A 19,168-nucleotide genomic window follows, 5' to 3' on the forward strand; every position below is an offset into this window, starting at 1 on the left:
TCTGATAAAACTCATTGTCCATTTTCCTTTTGACAAAGTAGAATAATTTGAAGGAGAACTACCGTAGGCTTTTCGATTAATATAATGACTTCGTACTACGTACTCTCTCATAATTTGTACAATTGTTAAGACATTCCAGCTGTACACAAGTGTCTTTTTGAACATTTGTCTATTAAAAGCGAGAGTATATATAATGTACAATCAGCGTATGTTAAGACGCAAAGTTTAGTCACAAATACTCAAAGATAAATAAACGAATGTGACGCAAATTTTCGGTGTTGCAAACAATTTTTTTTTAACAAAAATTAAGCGTCATTTGGCTGGGAGAGATTCATTCAGGATTCTAATTTAATCACGCCATTTGGGTAACGGGTTTCGGCCACTAGTGGTACTTTTATGAACTGGAACCGAATCGCTGAAGTTACCGCTCAGTCTCTTTGCTCTCAGCTAAAAGAACTTACAGGCTTGATTCTAGAGATCTTTGAGAGTTGCAAGAGTTCCTATAGAATATATAGTTGTAGACTCTAGACCAGTAATAGTCACGCTTTTCAAGCCGAGTCGGTATCTAGCCATGGACGAGGACGAGGTTCTCCCCGTTACATCGCCACTCCATCCCACCACTACAACCCGCTTAGGGACTTGGCCATCACAGCTAACACCAGCTACATTATTTCCAAGTAGATACGCAATCGACACACGTGTTGTCATCTCTCTCTTTATTATTTCTTACTAAATCCATACATTAATCAGACTCATCCTGACTCTCAATTTGCAGAAATTCAAGATGTACTGTCGTCATCTAAAAGTAAACTAATATTTCTCTAACAACAAATAACAAGCGACGAAAACAGTTTGGGCTGACTCACTCCAGGAAAAAACATCCTTATGTTTGGCAAGAGCCCCTCCACTCCCACCCCCTTATTAACATTAGGCTCCTTCTCTTACTCATTGAACTCGTCTAGAAAATTCTTATAAGAGTGATTTACTGCTAATTTTTTCAGCGTAAAAGTCCCTCCCCTCCCCCTTGTATACGTACTACGAGAACTAAACTCGCCCATGACTCCGATTGTCTCGTAAGTTCTCAGGTTTTACATCTCGAGGTTGTCTCCACCTCCCACTCCTCCTTCCCTTGCTCCTTCACATTGTGTAACGAGCGATTCTCGTATTGCACACGCGAGCGCATACACATTCACACCGATGCACACATATCATACGTAAATGTAGGCTCGCACACTAATCGCTGACACTAATACTCACTCGCACACACACACACACACACACACACACACAAGCTTGAATCGTCTCCACTCACGGCCACGCATTGCGTAATCAGCACTGCGCCGCACAGCAAAGTCACGCCGGGGTACAAAACGAACGACAAAACGCGGCAAATACCGCTGTGTGCGTTTCGAGTCGCGCTGATTCCGCCCCTCAACCCCCTTACCCACAACTAGCGTGTCCCTCACCCCCTTTCCCAACAATCACTATATCCCCGCCCTCACCCTCCTCCTCCCAAAATCTTCACGACCGACAACCGCTTCCGCGATCGGAGGATACGGGTTTTAGCCACGCTTACGCGGGTATTTCAAACTAGAAAACCGTACAAGGACGATTATCGTGACGCGAGGAAAAAAACAAATAAAAAATAAAAAAAAGAGGCGATAGAGCATTGGCAGCAAAGGCGGATGAAGCCTAATGTAGCGGCTTTCACTCCACCAGGGGCGGTCTGTTGAAGGGGCTAGACGAGGGGAGCCGCAATGGGGAAAGAAAAGTCGAGTACTTGAAAATGTTGTCTAGATTGAGGAAAATTTAAAGCACGAGGGTGCATTGCAGAATGCTAAGGGCTGCCATTTGTGTTCAATCTACTGCTACCCCTATGAGGGCGACTGTTTTTTTGTTTCAGGACGGAGGCTGATGCTATAGTATAGAAGTATAGCTGTTGGGGAGAAGGGTCCGGGTATATTAATAGAACTGGATGCGGGAACTCGAGGATTTGTTTAGCTACCCTAATAGAGAAGAAGATTGTGATAATTTTATGAGGATTTTCAGCCCACACAGAAGATTAGCCAATATTGTGTATCATTCCCCCCTATTGAGTAATTAAACGAGGTTTGATTATCTACTTTTATTCCCTTTCAAGTCCACTTCGTAAAGGGGAAATTAGTTTTATGGCTTGTATGTATTAATTAGAGCTTATATTTTTAGATCTCATGATGTTTAACACCATGGTTTGCATTATCAAACTGGGGTGAATATATAAAAATTAATGTACTACGAGCGGCACAAGGTGTGGCAAATCCCTGCCACAGTAGTTATGGACATTACAGGTTAGACATAAACCAAACAGCACTGACTTGGAAGGTTTTTTTTTCTCTCAATATTCCTACACAACCCTAGAGGAATTTCAAGGCGTAGAAACGCCCACTTAGCATAGCGATACAACCGGTGAAGAAATGCAACATTCGGAGATAGGCGTCGTCCTAGAACGAGGATTACTCCATCGATCGACCGAATTTCGACCTCGTATTAAACGAGGTCACAGGCATCGAATTGTGTATCTTAATAAGCATACGATAAGTCAGCCAGCTTGAGATTAAGGTATTTCAAGTTTTAAATTTCCACAGGTGAAAACAAGATGTGACTCAAGAAGAATTGTAGACGCCAAGATTTGGTCACCCGATACGTTTGTTGAAAGAAAAGGATAATAAAAAGATCACGCTCAGTTGTGTGTGCGTTTTTCATTACAGTATTGTTTTATCGCCGGATCACGAAAAACCGCCCTATCATGTGCACATCGTGTTGTATTCGACATGTTTTCATACAAACAAAATATGAACGAGCGCTTCCGTGCGTCACCCAGTGGCGTAAGCTCGATTATATCTTGAAAAAAATTTCATCCTCATGAAATAAATTAACCTTTTGATTCAAATTGAATATCCACATCAAAATAGATACTGATTAAGCTGTATACATATATATGCGCATTAATACCAGCTCTGAAATGTAGTCTCGAGGACACAGTTGGTCACTTCCAACATTATCTTGAGCGCAGAGCCTTCAATTCTCCCCTTTCAACTTGCTTTTTGTTTGCTTTAGATTGGTGAAGGAAAATGGCCACCCTCTTCTGAGCCGAGTCGAGAGAATGCTTTGCGTCGCTATGTGGTATGATATAACCTCGTGTAGCAAGAGTTTCGTCGAGTGGCGAGTATGCTCGGATATCTGTCCCTCGTCGCACCTCCCCCCACTGGGGGAGTGCCAGGATGTGCTTGGAACGATGAACGCGTTCAGAGTCCACGTCACGTGCCTTTGCGCCCCATGTCTGTGTGCGAGTTGAAATGCGTGTATGCGTGACTACAGGTATGGCTTTCCGTTAGTTGTGTAGAAGCACCAGGTACAGAGTTAACGGAGGATTTCGCGTCAAAGCAGGGATGGAGGGACGTGGAGGGAATTGACTGCCGTGGATGTGCGTGGATGAGCGTGTCCCACATTTTAGAACCTTCGTGGTGAAGCGTTCATTTCTGATTCGTTTGTTATTCGTAAAAGAGTGCGCTTGTGTACCAAGCTCGAGGATCTTCCTGACGTTCCAAACCCCCCAGAGATCGAGCATAAGCCAAAGAACTGACACAACTGTCCAGGCAACCCAACACCACTTCTTCAAACATCTCAAAACTTATTCAAACATTGACAGTAAATTCCTCTCAAAGCAACTCAAAACAGTTTGAATTGAATTTGAAATAAAACATCTTGCCCAATCAGTAAGGGTACAATAGTCTGGGGTAATTTGTTTTTTAGTCACGTATCTTATATCAAATGTGTATCACTAACTTAAAAAAGTAATCTTCTTTACCAAGTACGTGATAAGCTAAAGAATTGTACCAAAAAAAAAACAATCAAGGTCCATCTTAATCGACTATAAGTACTTGATTACAGGAAAGATTATAAATTCATGATCAGCTTTAAAGAAAATTTCTTTTCACAAGAAATCGATAGCGGATTAAGGATGTGTTTACTGTTTATAATTTCTGCACGGGTGATTCGATTTTCACAATGGCGCTAATGTAAATTTGTACTCGGTGAATTGGAAAATAAGGGGTCGGGGGGAGGGTGGAGAAAACCACAGGCCTTGATTAACGAACCCTTCTTGAAACACGAGACTCAGGAGAGCTTTGCGCTCGGCTTTGCGCCAGTGGAATTATCGAGGAGCGAAGAAGTCTTTGGACCTGGATTTTCGCGTTTCTTGAAACCCGAAAGCGGCCATCGTCACCCGCCGAGGCAGAAGGGGAGCCGGGATTTGGCGCAGGAACTTGGTAGTCGAAGCGTTATCTGTGCCTTTTGCATCGCTCTCTTTCGCGCTCGGCTCAGCTCACCTATGCAGAACACATAAAAGCACGTCCACGCACTCGCTCACTCACGAACGAGAGACGGTGGCCATCTTTCCTTTGGCTGGTTGCACCCCGCACCCTTTCCTCCGGCAACTCGCTCCCTCTCGTCCTCATTCTATCTCTCTCTTCTCTGAGCCTCTCTTTTCCATCCTCCCCTTTTTCCGCCTCCCGCGCTCTCTCGAATACCAGCACCCCTGCAATACCCCCCAATGCCCCTGCAGCCATCACCGCCCCTCGCAACGACGATTGCGCTCGACCTCGAGCACGCAAATCGGCGTCCAACACCCCTCTTACGCCCCCTACGACCGTTTTTTTCTTGCTTTTTTTTTTTACTTCCACGACTTTCGTTTTCGCACAACGAAATTCGATTCACCCTACGCCCCAGACATCCAATCGTCTCGACGACCTTCGACCCCGCATTTGACCCCGCTGATTGTACGCCAGTCTAAACAGGGTTGAGGAGTGAAAATTTAGAGAAATATGAAACATCTGAACTTGAGCATTTTGTACGGGATTTTCTTTTCTTCTTTTTTTTTAGAGATAAGATTCACTTTTCAAGAATGATAAGATACTGCCAAGCAGATTAACGAAGCGGGACGTATGGCTCAAGAAGCAACAATTTTAGTCGATATCGAAAAAGAAAGGGAAGATATCAAAAAGTTGAAAATTGATTTAGAGTCTGCTGTAAAAGTATATGTGATGAAGCTACAAAAAATGCTGAATCCATTTAAAAAGCATCACAAAATACGCTGATCACAACGGCGACACTCACGGCCCATAATGAAAATATGAGCAGCTTAAAGAAAATGCTTAGACAAATTTCTTTTTTTTTTTAAAGAAAAAAGACGAAGTAAATTGTCGACAATTCTCGAAAGAAAAATCTAACACGGTCGAATTAATAGTATCACGATAATTAATTGATTATGCAATTTATGAATATTATAAAAAAAATTACAACATGGTATTTCTAAGTAAAATTATGTGAATTAAAATCTGGGATATAAGCGAAGTGAGAAAACAGCAAGTTCTTGCGAAATAAAATTTCATCAAATAATATAAGTTGACTGAGTTAATTTAATAAATGTAGATTTATTTATATTTTGAATTTTTATAGTAGGTACAATCAACTCTTAATACCTTTGAATTTCTAAAGTAAAAATAAATCTTGTAATTAAATCACACTTGCAGTCTTCTTAACTTGAACATATCCTCAATTTTAATGATTTCATTTAGAAGTACTATGCTGGAAATTTGTTATAATCTTCATAAATTACATCATTAATTTTTTCGTCTCTGGCCAAGTGCACTAGACACTTGTAATATACGATAATGAATAACTACACCAACCGACTCCATCTTCACCTAATTTTGAATATCCGAGCCAAAAAGCGAACATTATAAATGTTTAAATTTTGTTTCAAATCATATTATGTATCAATTACAAACAATTCAGCCCTAAATTTTCATTTTCCTAATTGTATGGGGGGGGGGGGGTCAGCACTCCTTTCCCTACAATTGGAACTGCTGAACCACTGTGAACCCAGATTTTTTCAAAAAAAAATCTTACTGTTTCTAATCAATTTTCTGGTCGATGACTGCAACATAACCACTATAAATTTAAATAAAATATAGCTACCGTTGCAATTTCACGATTGCATCTTCTGCGATTTGAATGCTAATAATCTGGGATTGTGCAATACCGAAATATCATCAAGACGACTAAACGACATTTATACAGCAATTTACGCAATTCTTATGGACACTCTTACCCTTTATCAGTTGTCGAAAGTTAAATGTCAAAATCAGAGAGAGAGAGAGAGAGAGAGAGAGAGAGATTGCAAATAAATTAAAAAAGCTTTATAATTTTGGCTTGACTTTAAAATTAAATTTCTAAATCTTTCCAATGCTTACTTTGCCACCTCATAATTAGGGACCAATTTCATGCTCGAGAGCTACCCCAGTGCCTAACAATGCAGTTCGACCGAACATTTAAATTGCCTGCCTATCCAGGTTTTAGTTGCCTTCAAAACCTGAAAATATTTCCACGATTTCTTACTACTATGTACCGAGTCCTGGGTTTTGTACGTCATAGCTGAACGAAGCTGACGACGAGTTAACTGGAACGCGAAGCCCGACACCTCATTTTTATAACACTGTTCGACCTAGCAGTTGTGCAGGTAAATTCAGCTTGCCATTGAATATACTTTTGATGTTTGACTTGGCTTAGTTACTCAAATATGTAACTTGTTTAACCTCTTGTAAACAAGATTTAGGAAACACTGGAAATCCATTAAGTATAGTTATTAATGAAACCAGTTTAGTTGTTGAAATTCAAGGCCCCTTACTTGGATTGCGTGATTAATACTAATTACGCTTTAACAGGTGCTTACCACCGCGCTTTTATTGGCGGAAGAAAAAAAAACAAAAACTCCCTGACCGCGAAGTGAATGTACCTCGCACGATAGAGAGTATCGCGATCATCCGGTCACCAACCAACACTACTCGAATATACATACGAGTATCGAGACGATTATAGTGAGATAATACGGAGCATGCTATAGCGATAATAAATTATCCAGAGGGCAGTGACAGCAGCGTGCGCCTAAAACACTCTTCACTGTCGTTACTCGCAACATAAACACTCCCAACCTCCTGGCAAAGATCAATGTCGTTCTGTTCTCCGATTCCATCAGTATTTGTCCCTAATCAATTCAAACTAATTGAAGTAAAAGCTATATTTACCTCGACCTTAATGCTGGGATCAAAAATGTGTGCATAGGGTTGCAAATTTACACAACTTAGTGCAAATAGCGATAAAATCTATTTCATTATTGAAACTAAGTTTAGGAGCAACAGTATTCAATTCTTGAATAATAAATTGAAGATGATAATTATGTTTGTAATACAAAGGTCTGCGTGCGTGCACGTTTTGTACATTCAGGTGTACGTGCCTTTTCCTCGTAAACTGGAGCTCACGACTCAGCTAACCTCGAAATCTACAATTTCTAGGTCCGGAGTTAAAAAACAACCCGCACGAACAGCAATTTTTATCGCTTGAGTCTGCTTGAAACCTATAGAATAAGTTCAAAAAAGAAGCAAAGACGATGAGGAATCGAGAGAGTTTCGAGATCTATTGATCTGAATTTTAAATGATCGAACCCAACTTTCTACAACTGCACTTTTCATAGAGGCAGTCGAAGGTCGATTGGTAATTACTAGCCGTTTTGGAGGGTAAAATGACAGTGTAGACAAAAGTCTGCGAGATTGAAATCAGCCATAGAGAATTACTTAGGTAGCACATTAGCAAAACATAAAACAAGTTATGTTTCAAAATTTAGAGGGAAATAATTAGATTAGATCAAGGAAATGTCAAGGAAAGACATAAAAGTCTATTACGAAAAATATTTTGGAAGTTTCACCAATGCACAATTTAGAGAAAAAAATAATTTACTTTAAATGACACATAAACTTATGTTCAGCCTGTGACTTTTATCGATGAGTCGTGGAATGAGGTATAAAATGGAGGTTCGCTCGAGTTCAATGCGATATACGACGTACTTGTCATACCCAATCGGGTTACTATATTTCACCGATTAGGCGTGACCGACCACTTGTAAGCATGCTGGAGTTTTTAACGCGCACTTGTGCAGCGTGACTATTTCTATTTTATACGTGAGACGATGACCACACCATGGCAATAAGGACTGCATTACAAAGGAAAAATTGATCTACAAATTTAAAAACGTTACTAACAGGTGTTTCTTTTTTTTTAAAGGGAGGACATCAGGTTTTGTTCAATGACTTGTCTATAATACGAAGAAAAGAGGAACTTTACTGCCTACCTTACACACCCGTTTATTATCACGAGACGCGTTACTTTACGGCCTAAACCATGAAAGCTAACGGACAACCACCATTAAACTAACCGAGGAGTTACGTCGTCTTTCCCGCGGCCAGGCGACAGGAAACGAACAATAGAAAAAACAAAGTCAAAGAAATTGTCTAGTATGATTACAATCATAAAATGTGATCGCATACAAAAAAGAATGACTTTAGGAATGCTGTAGCATCACTGGAAAATTAGGACAATTTACCGAACTTCTCATCCCTAATCCAATTTAACGCGTGTTATTTAAAACAGTTATTATGATCATACATGTGTAAATTGTACAAATAACTATTTCAATATCAACGTTTATATTTAAATAATATCAGAAAAGTGTTCACTATTTTAAATACTTTTCAGAATTTATTTTGTTTTGAAAATTTTATTTTTTCCTTATTTTTTTATATATTTGTGAAATTCAAAACCTGGCAAATTTTTTAAATAAAATTTAGTAGTCACAATCAGACCAGAAATATATTTAATACAACTTCTTGAATTATCTGGAACTTTCATAGACACGTTCTGATTAATCAGAATGTCTAGTTACTCTGTCCCCAGATAACGATTTCAAGGTGAAATAATATATTAAAATATGATACACTGCCTTAGCGCAACGCACGTGTACCTAATGGGTTAAAATTCTTCACCCTTGGAACGATCTATCTCGGCAGTGCCGAGGCGGAAACATTGGCTTTGCTTCATTAACAAGGCGGTGTAACGCTACGTCATTTTGATGAAATCAAGAAATTCTTTTTACACCTGAGACAAAAATCCCTGCGATCATCACACATAGTGACAGTCTTGCAGTAACGGATACATCCTGCGACACAGAACCGCCGTAATCTGTAAGCGTAATAAAAGAAACGAGGGGAGGGAAAGAGGAGAGGGTCGGCTTGTTGCACAGTCATCACCGTTACAACGTCTATATGTATACACTGAAGCTCACGATTTTTTGTCGCCGCCACACAAACTTGCCTTCATTTTTAACGATTCTGTGTTCCTGTCTTGGGAACGTACGGTTTCCTGTTTAGTTATCTAATACCCCAAAGGACAAAACAGAAATTGAGTCGACATTAAATTACTTAGGTTGAGAAAATTAATTAGTCGATTAGTAGCAAATTGATAATCATTAAAAATTTGCATAAGATAAGAATTAGTTAAATGGGGAAAACCACAAATGTAACGAGGCTTGGGCTTGATTGATTATTATCGAGATTACAAGGCTGCTCAGGTCAGAGGCAATTATTGCACGTTTAAGAATGATTCACACTGAGAGTGCAATATAACTACTACAATTAATTATAGATAGAAAAACTTTTATTAATTGTACTGTGCAGTGACGAGATTCCTTATAATTTAATTTATACCAAAATGTCCCATATTTTCCCAATCACATAAATGTGGTATTTTGATTTCACCTGTGTTGAACAAAGTAACAGAGATATTAGAATCAGCTTGGACAAAAATACCTTCAAAAATCACATCCCCTGCTTTGGAGGACAGGTGCACGAGTTGAAAACTGTATCCATTCGTGTGTAAAATGCAGAGCCAGCACTTTAAGAGTAGGAATACTAATTCACTATTCACCACCGCGAGTTCACACGGAAACACCGTTTTCGCTTCAGGAAACACCCCATTTTTCAAGCATCGCGTCATCTAACAACCGACAATTTCCCTCAAGACACTTTTCCCCCGGAATGATTTCGAAAGACGTTGCGCGATTATAAGAAAATAAACTTGTCTCAGTGTACCCGGTCAAAATGGATTTCGGAGCCTCCAGTGGTGAAACGGGCTCCCTCGCTATGCTATCTCGAATACGAGTATTTTCGTATCTGTAGACTGCAGCAGCGGGGTCACTCCCCCCTCCCCTCATCACTCGCTCCGTCCCTTCATTCGTCGCGCCACCATAATGGACGCTTCAACCCCTGGCGTTACCATGATAAAATCGTCACGCTATTTTAATCGACAGAGCCCGCAGGAAGTCGCATGTAAATTCACCTCTGAACACTTGTTACTTGTTTCTGAAGAGTCCAAGCCGAAGCTCGGCCGACCATCTTCGAAATTGACCGATTATTCGACTCTGTGATTATACCTATACAGAGAGACGTGTAAACACTCGTGCGAAACACGTGGCGAATATTGACGTACAGAAAATTTGTGCCCGGTCGACCTCCCGAGAATCTGATGAATTTACCACGAGAGAGAAAGAGAGAGCTTCCTTAGCTGATCAATGTGCTCACTGCTCATGCCATGGCTTAACGGGGTTAAGCCCCCTCCCCTGAACGCCCTGTTCACGATATCCCGTTTTCGAAAGTTTACAGGCTGGAATTCTACGCAGTCAAATACCACGCCTCCCGTGAGGAACTTGATCAATGAAATGTTTTTCAAGTTTTGGGGTCTTACTTCATCTCTAGACATTTCCAGGGTCGACTCTGCCCTCGGGCTGTTTTGCTTGAAAAAAAGAATTGTACCTGGGCTCGTTTTTTCCAGGCTCGAGTCACTCCTTTTAATTTAAAGCGGTTAAATTTCCCTAATTTATACTACTGATTGCCCGGTAAGAAAGCTGGCATTAAAAAGTACTTGAACATTTCCTGCATTCAATGGTAACGTGACTTGCATTGATTGAGATTAAAAAATTAATTCCGCTGAATACCTGATTTTTCCTTTAATATACTAAATCGTTGATGGAACAGATAAGAGCTCAAATCAATCATCTTCAATTGAAATTGAAAAATACAAAAATCCGTATTCATGATCAATAAAAATGAATACCTACCAATGAACTTAATACAGTCAAAAGTTTAATATACATATTTTCTGAAGGAATCAAATAAATTCGAAATACATCCTAGTATACGAAATTGAAAAAATGTTGACACTGCTATTTTTTAAGGGAGGGAAATTTAAACTGTGTCCTGTTTGCGCAGAACAAAATAATTTCGAAAGAGGTTAGAATTAAATTTCTGAAACATCTATTACTCCCTTGCGGATTAAAGCTCAGTGGAATAATCAAGTATTAAATAAGATATAATTTTTTTATTTTTACGTTAAAATCGGAAGTTTATTATTATTTTCAATTAAAGCCGTTTTAACGAAATGTATTTCTGAAAATGCTCTTGGAAACCGCAAATAAGGCATGAAGCAAAAGAATTTTCAACTGGCACCAAGTTTATGAAAGTTGAATGTTAGTGAACTAAAAATCCAAAAAGAACAACAGCAAAACGCAGAGTAAAAAGCGATAAAAAAAACTGGCACAAGTACTGTCAAAAATAATTGCTGAAATTTAAAGAGGAGCTGACTGCGTGGGTATTTTGTGCTGGAAACGTGTAGGTGCATGAGTAACATTCCTTTCGTATCCTCGGAGTCCAACGTTACGTCACAAGCGTAACGCAATTGCGACATTACAGGATGTTTTTTGCACGATGTGTACTTGTTTAACAAAATATGATAAAAATCTGACGATTAAAACCTACACAACACCCCGATAATTAAATGCCATCGTTAATTAAAAAAAGCTACAAACTCAAATAAACAATTATAAATAAAACAAAGATTTTAAAAAAATATGTTGAATCAAAATTCGAAACTGTAGAAAAATAAGCTTCCTATCATTATAAAACAACCAAAACAAACACTTGCAGTCGAACTTGTCACTTTAAACAAACTTGCTGAGGGATTTTCATTGATATTTACTTGAGAATACTCATAATTTGTGCATTTCTGTGCACTTTACGGCGGAGATAGCGTGAGAACGAAAGCTGACGATATAGGTAAACCGAGTAAAACTGATACACACGTGCTCGGGTAATCATCGGTCATAAAGTAGGAAGAGGAGCGGCACGGAACTCAACTCACCTGTTACGGTGTCCGACACTTGTCACCCGATGGAAATGAAAGAGCCATTTTACAATGACATCAATGACGCTCGCGACGAGGGAAAGAAACGGCTGGGGAACGTGGTGAATGGACGTGGTTCGGGGGAGGATGGTCGCAGGACGGACGAACAAGTTGAGCAAAGCAGCAAGTCGAGAGGTTCGAGATCCGAGCATAGAGTTGAGCTGTGTATAGCTCAAGGCACCCCAAAGCGTATCGCCGCCTACGTCCAGAGAGTGAGAGGGAGAGAGAGGGAGGAACAGAAAGAGATAGACGGATAGAAAGATAGAGAGAAATAGAATGAGAAGAGGGTGGGAGAGAGATGGAAAGATTTACGCAACCCTCTCTGAGCAAAAATCCACGTAGAAACACGCGCTGATGGTAGCAACGATAAGCAAAAAAATGTGACGCTTCAGGCTTAAGTTCTGAGGGCTGACAATAACTTCAAGTAAAAATTATTTAATATTGAAGCTTTTGACGTGGCAGGATTACTTTTCTCTGGTGACTAACCTTTCAGCGAAGGAGAAATAACGTACTGGCTTCCCCACCCTAGAATAACCCTTCCACCACATGAACACACCCACACTTGGTGAGACACTCGCGAACACCAGGAGCACCGAACACAGAAAAATCAGCCAAAGTGGCTAGAATAAGAAGGCACTGACACGACTGTGTTCCTCGCTTCTTTCCTACTCCTTTTCATTTCCCCGCTGGGAAATATCGATTTGTAACGCAGGGTAGCAGGCCGATGGCAACGACCCTGCCTGGATGGATACACGACTCTAGATTCGTATTTTCGTTCGTGGCGTATCGACACCGCCCGGTTTTCCCCGATGACACCCGAAATACACTCATCCGCACTGATTAACACACCACTAGTTGAAAACTCGACGTCCTCGAGCACCTTCACTTACCTTGGCATCCTCTCCTCAGGATGCTCCGTCTTCGACGATGGGGGCGAACTTGTCACTCACGACAACAACGCCATGTCAGCAAGTCGAGGAGCGAGACTGGTGGGATTTCTGTTCTGCTGCGCCACCCGTTCACCACTTCGCAGCGCCAGAGACCAAACGGACCAAACCCTACCACCACTAAGCCCCAACGTCGCTCGCTAGTCGCTGCCTGTGCACCCCCTCTCACTCACTGACACCCCCACCCTCAAGCCAACCCTCTCCCACCGAGCCACCAAGTCGACCAGTGGCGTAACTACCACTCTACGGAAAAAACTACAGGGTGGCCGCAGAACTTCATTTTCAAAATTCCATCACTTTTTCCCTCACTAATTTTCAATTTTCCCTGATCAGTCATATTTAAAGACCAAAATTGTTATTTTCTAACAGTTTTATTATAGAATCTTTTATAAATAGGATAAAATAAATTTTAATTTAGCTTTATAAAGGACCCCGCATACAAAAATTAGATATGATTGGTCCAAGAAATTTTGAGAAATTACTTCTAGTTTCGTAAAGTAGAAAAGAAATAAATGTCAGAAAAATCTACCGAACGGCCTTTTTCATACATTTTAGTGGGGTGCTTTTTAATGCGTTATTCTTAGGGCTGACACATGCTAATTTACATGTAAAAGGTGACAAATTTACATCCCACAAAGTTACTCAAAGTGACTTATGTGAATTAATAACGTGAGTACTGTTCTTTTCAATTTAAAAGAATTCATTTAATAAGACTCAAACACAAATTCGAGTGAATTTCGGGGGTTTTAAGGAAAACGAAAGGCATTCGATGAAATTACTAGAAATTCAAGATGAATTAAAAAAATAGAAGTGAATTGAACGGGAAGGAGAATTAAATAAAAACTAAATCAATTTTTTTTAATCAATTGATGTGAGTTAATGCAGAAGAATTTAACTGAATTAAAAAAAATAAAGAAAATCTCAAAGAATTCAAAATAATAAAAAATAATTCCGGACAAATCAATAAGAATTCAGGGCAAATTCTAAATGAATTCGAATCACTCACTTCTTTTGAACAAATTCTTTGAAATCCATTAAAACTGTATAAAAATTGTAAAAAAAATCTTATAAAATCCCTTGGATTCTTTAAAAATATTATGAAACCTTCTAGGCCATGTAAAATCGTTCCATATCTTCTCAAATTTTACAAAATTATTTACAATCGCTTGGAAAATTGTTTAAATCCTGTAACACAATTGAAAATTTTAGAAATGCCTTGAAATCTTTTTAATCGCTTGAAAATACCTCGAAATCTTTTCATATACCCTTAAATATTTCTAATTCTTAAAAATCCCATTAAATGATGGAAATCAACTGAAAATGTCTTGAAATAATTGAAAATACATTAAAATATTTCGAATCCTTTGAAACTCCTTCATATTATTGAAATCAATTTAAAATTCCTTGGAATCTTTTTAAATGCCCCTAAATATTCCAGCCCTTTGAAATCTCTCAAAAAGCCTTGCAATTTCTTAAAGCTCGTGAAAATTCCTTGGAATTTAAAAAATATCCTAAAATATTTAAAACCTTCTCAAATGTTTGGAAATGCTTACAATTTTTTTTTTAATTATTGAAAGTTCATTGGAATTTAACAAAATACCCTAACATTTAAAATCCTTTACAGTCAATAAACAAATCCTTGGAATTTTCAAAAATTCCCTAAAACAGTTCAAATCCTTTGCAATTTTTTGAAATTCCTTAAAACTTTTTACAGTTTTAGAAAATCCCTTGGAATCTATACAAATACCATAAAATTAAAAATCCGTTAAAGAATTTTGAAAACATTTGCAATTTTTAGACGTAAAAATTCCTTGGAAGTTTAACAAATGCACTGAAATATTTTAAATCCTTTGAAATTTTAGAAAACCCTTGAAAATTATTAAAGCTCTTGGAAATTCCTTGACATTAATGAAAATACCATACAATTTTCCAAATCCTCTGTCATTTCTTCAATTTATTGAGTCGATCAACAATTCCTTTGCCTCTTTTAAAAAATCCCAAACTTTTGGAAATTATTTGAAATCATTGGAAATACTTTAAAGTATTTGAAAAATGTTTGAAATCTTCTTCAATTTCTTAATTATTGTGAATGACTTTTTTTTTTAATGCATTGAAGTATTATAAAATCCCGTAAAGTTATATGAAATTTTTCCTAAAATCCTGAGAAATTTATTAAAATACCTTGAGAACCTTTAAAATTTCTTAAAATCGAGGAAACACTCGGGAATCTTATAAAATACCCTAAAACCTTATATACCTGAAAAAATCTTTCCATATTTTCAGAAACTCTAGGAAATGCTTTTAAAAACAAATTAAATTTGTAGTAAGCCCTTGAAATCTTTTAAATCCTTCAAAATTCATAACAAAATTATAAATCTCTTGAAAATGTCTTGGAATCTTCTAAAATGTCCTGGAATACTTCAAGTCCTTTGAAATCTTTTGAAATCACTTTAAACTTTCTAAGGCTCTTGAAAATTCCATTAAATTTTTATAAATACACAAAAATATTTTAAATCCTTCGAAATCACTTCAAAATTTTGTAAATCTATTAAAAACTACCTTAGAATCTTTTTATATGCCCAAAAAAATATTCCAAGTCCTTTGAAATCTTTTAAACTACCCTGCAATATTTTAAATCCATCAAAATCACTTCAAACTCTTGAAATATATATAAAAATCCTTGGATTCATTTAAAATGTCCTAAAATATTCCAAGTCCTTAGAAACCTTTGAAATCCCTTAAAACTTTGTAAAGCTCTTGAAAACTCCATGGGATTATTAAAAATACCCCAAAATCCTTCAAATACTTTAACATCTATTCAATTTGTTGAAATCTTTAAAAAAAATCTTGTAATCGTTTAAAATATCCCAAAATATTCCAAGAGAATTTTGTTTCACTGAATCTTTCACAATTTTCAAACCCCTATTTTTTTGAACAGGAAGGACGTTTTAAAACCAGTCACTGTATGAGGGTAGGGAGATCCTCCTGATATTACTGACTCACTGGATCCGCTGGCACCCCATAGCATCAGGGGTAGAAAGCTACCATTGTTTTTCTCGAACCTTTTCACTTTAGGGGCTTCGGGGGATGAAGTTGAGGTAGGCTCCACCAATTAAGAAAGGAATTTGTTGGGCACGAGGGTTGGACAGTTTGGGCATTCAGAAGCCCAATGAATCACCGAAATTTTCCTAGTATTCTACCTAGATTAGGAGCGACTCAACTATAGATTTTAGACTTTGAACCCTCAGCTCAGGACCCTTAGCTTCAGAGACCCTTAGTTAGGGGAAGAGACTTGTGAATTTCCGAAACCATAAAAGTATATGGATACTGAAGAGGGTTGAACAATATTTCGCTTCGCGACATACGTGATGCTCCCTTGGAAAATTCTATAGCACATTTATGTTTAAATCAATAACAGTGGCTTTTGGAAGATAACGATTTCTCTCTCTCTCTCTCTTTTATTAAATATAATATCGATTTTTCCAGCAGTGTAGAGTCCCGACTCCCTAAAGATGCGGAACTCACACGAGTGAAAAATAGAAGTTCCATAAGAAACATGTTCATTGAAAATTCATGTCCTAGCAATCGACCTCGTGTACAGCAATAGATAGAACATAAAGTAAATGGAAAAAAATGTAAGAGAAAAACGAAAGAAATATTAAATAAAAATGTCATATTTTCAATTAGTACTCCAATCTTGGACTGTAGCGAATCAATTTTCCAGTATCCAATTTTGTTTTCTTTGCGAAGCAGCCTTAGAAGGTATTGATTACACTTGCCGTACATCAATACGAAATATATTATACCGTCAACCGTGGGATGAATACGGAACGAGCGGGTTAAATTTTTTTGTAATTTTGCCACACTTTTATTATACTTTTTTGTATAATAAATTTATATTTAATTTTATATTTAACTTTATATAATTGAGAGGTCAAATAGAAACGCATTATCAAATTAATGAAAGAAATCAAGAAATACAAAAATAAGAGAATATTTTTCGTATCTAGAATTTTCACCCTTAGAATTTGGCTAGCTTTTTCGGAAAAAACTCTGCCCAAAAGTAATATTGTAATTCTGATTGATACATTAGTAAATGTCTTGAAATTTGATCTTTATTATTTTTAGTTTAAATAAGTTCTAAAGATTTTTCAAATCACAAGAAACTGTCATTTTCTTATGGTAAACGATTTTTTAAATCAAGTCCGTGATTATTTAATATGAACTTAATTAATATGGGTGATGGTTCATTAATATGAACTTAATTCATGATTATTTAATAAAATAATAAATGTCCGTGCTTTTTTATCAAATTTTAAACCAATTATCTATGGGTCAACAAATTATGACGAATTTTTTAGAAATCGTATATTTACAATTTAAATCATAGATAATACTAATTATAAATATCAATACTATAATATAATATAAAAATATCAATTGTAAAAATATAATATAACCTGTAGCAAAAGACATTGTACCGATTGAGAAAGGAATTTTGAATCAAATAAATTCTCAGTTCGAAAAATGCTTTTTGGCTCAATTTTATTTTAATTTATGTAGACGGTAAAACATAAAAAAAATCTAGGATTTAAAATTCATAAATATTTTCGGTCGAAGGAAGGATTAATTTTCTTTCAAATCATTATAGAACATATTTTTTGTTGTAAATAATATTATAAAATCAGAACATAAAAAAATCTGTGTTTAAGTTACAATAATATAAAATAAATACCATATTGACTTTAATAAATAAAAGGTGCCATTATTTTATTATTGTAAAACCAATTGGTTCATGATCTGCAACGTGTGAGAATCTTTCAAAGAAGGCAAAAATCCCGAGTATGAAATAAAAAAAAATTATTATTTTTTCCGTAATACATAAATATAACTGATATTTTTTATTTCACCTGTAAACATTTTAAACCCAAGATTTTTCATTTTTTCCACAAAGTGTACAATAACACAATCTAAAAAATATTAATTTTTTAATTTTTAATTTTAGATTATTTTTCACTATCAAAAATACTAACAAAAACCCAAATTGTACCCTTGTACCCTGAAAAGTTTGATCAACTAATGTTATTATTTTCCGAAGAAAAAGAGGGAAAAGATTTTTAGCTATTGTGTTGCTAAATCGTTACCAAAAATTTTAATTAATAAATAGTACTAGGTTTTGAGAAAATGTAGGGAGAAGTATTTTTTGCTTGAAGTGCACGTTTCTGAAATTTGAACGGCGATAAAGAATCCAACTTTCCATTTAAATATTTAATATTTTACATTTTTGATACTTTTAATTAAAATTTATTATATTATTCAAAAATAGTTTCATCACTATGAGTATTAGATTTTTTTTTTAGTTAATAATCTCATTTTCTAAAGTTTGTGGAGTAGGTCCTTACTTCTATTAAATTTATAAAAAAAATAATCTTAAATTATCGAATATCGTATAAATAATTCTTATAGGACCTTTTTAACATTTTCTTAATGTATATTTTAGAGTAGGACAAAAAGGAAATTTCTAGTTTTTATTTAAAAATTTAAAAAAAAACTACCACGGAATTTTAATTAGCTATTATTATAAACAAACGGTAAGATTCATATATTAGTGATTAACTGATTAAATTTCTTCCTCGCCCTACATTAGATTACACAGTCTGAACTTTCATTCGTACAATTTCCGATAAATGAAATGGATCATAAACTAAATTGAAGTACCATGCAAGTATAAATTAATTAAGAAACTAGAGTTGACGGGTAGGGTTAAGAATCTCTACACCACTGCACGACTATTCCTCCCGTCTCTTTCGTGAGAGCGCGGGCATTATCGGTCCTTTTCCCTCTCTTGCCAACCAAATAAGGCCTTCTCTCTTCATCCGTGCCTACCCTCGATCACCCTCGAAAAACGCCACTTATTTTCTCCTCTTTGTTCTCACGCTCGTAACAATCTCTTGTGCAACTCGTTCCAACTCTACTTCCCTCGTCATCTCACTCCCCCTTTCGTCCTTTTCTAGACTTATACTTCTCCCTCCGAGAATCAGGAACACCCTTCTCGT

General features: G+C 36.8%; 1 protein-coding gene across 6 annotated transcripts in view; it reads right to left on the reverse strand.

Annotated features, from left to right (window-relative positions):
• The window catches only part of LOC117179458 (protein tramtrack, alpha isoform-like), a 32,593-nt gene extending 19,357 nt beyond the window's left edge, over positions 1-13,236 (reverse strand). For 2 of the 6 annotated variants that reach the window (XM_033371284.1, XM_033371290.1), the window contains exon 1: positions 13,056-13,236. The gene's annotated coding sequence lies outside the window, so the exon portion shown is untranslated. Of the gene's footprint in view, positions 1-9,737; positions 10,064-12,123; positions 12,234-12,651; positions 12,797-13,045 lie in introns of those variants that run through there. The other 4 variants (XM_033371288.1, XM_033371287.1, XM_033371289.1 and 1 more) reach the window with 4 other exon arrangements.
• Positions 13,237-19,168: the final 5,932 nt, after the last annotated feature.

This window comes from Belonocnema kinseyi, chromosome 9, assembly GCF_010883055.1.
Source record: "Belonocnema kinseyi isolate 2016_QV_RU_SX_M_011 chromosome 9, B_treatae_v1, whole genome shotgun sequence".
NCBI lineage: Eukaryota > Metazoa > Arthropoda > Insecta > Hymenoptera > Cynipidae > Belonocnema > Belonocnema kinseyi.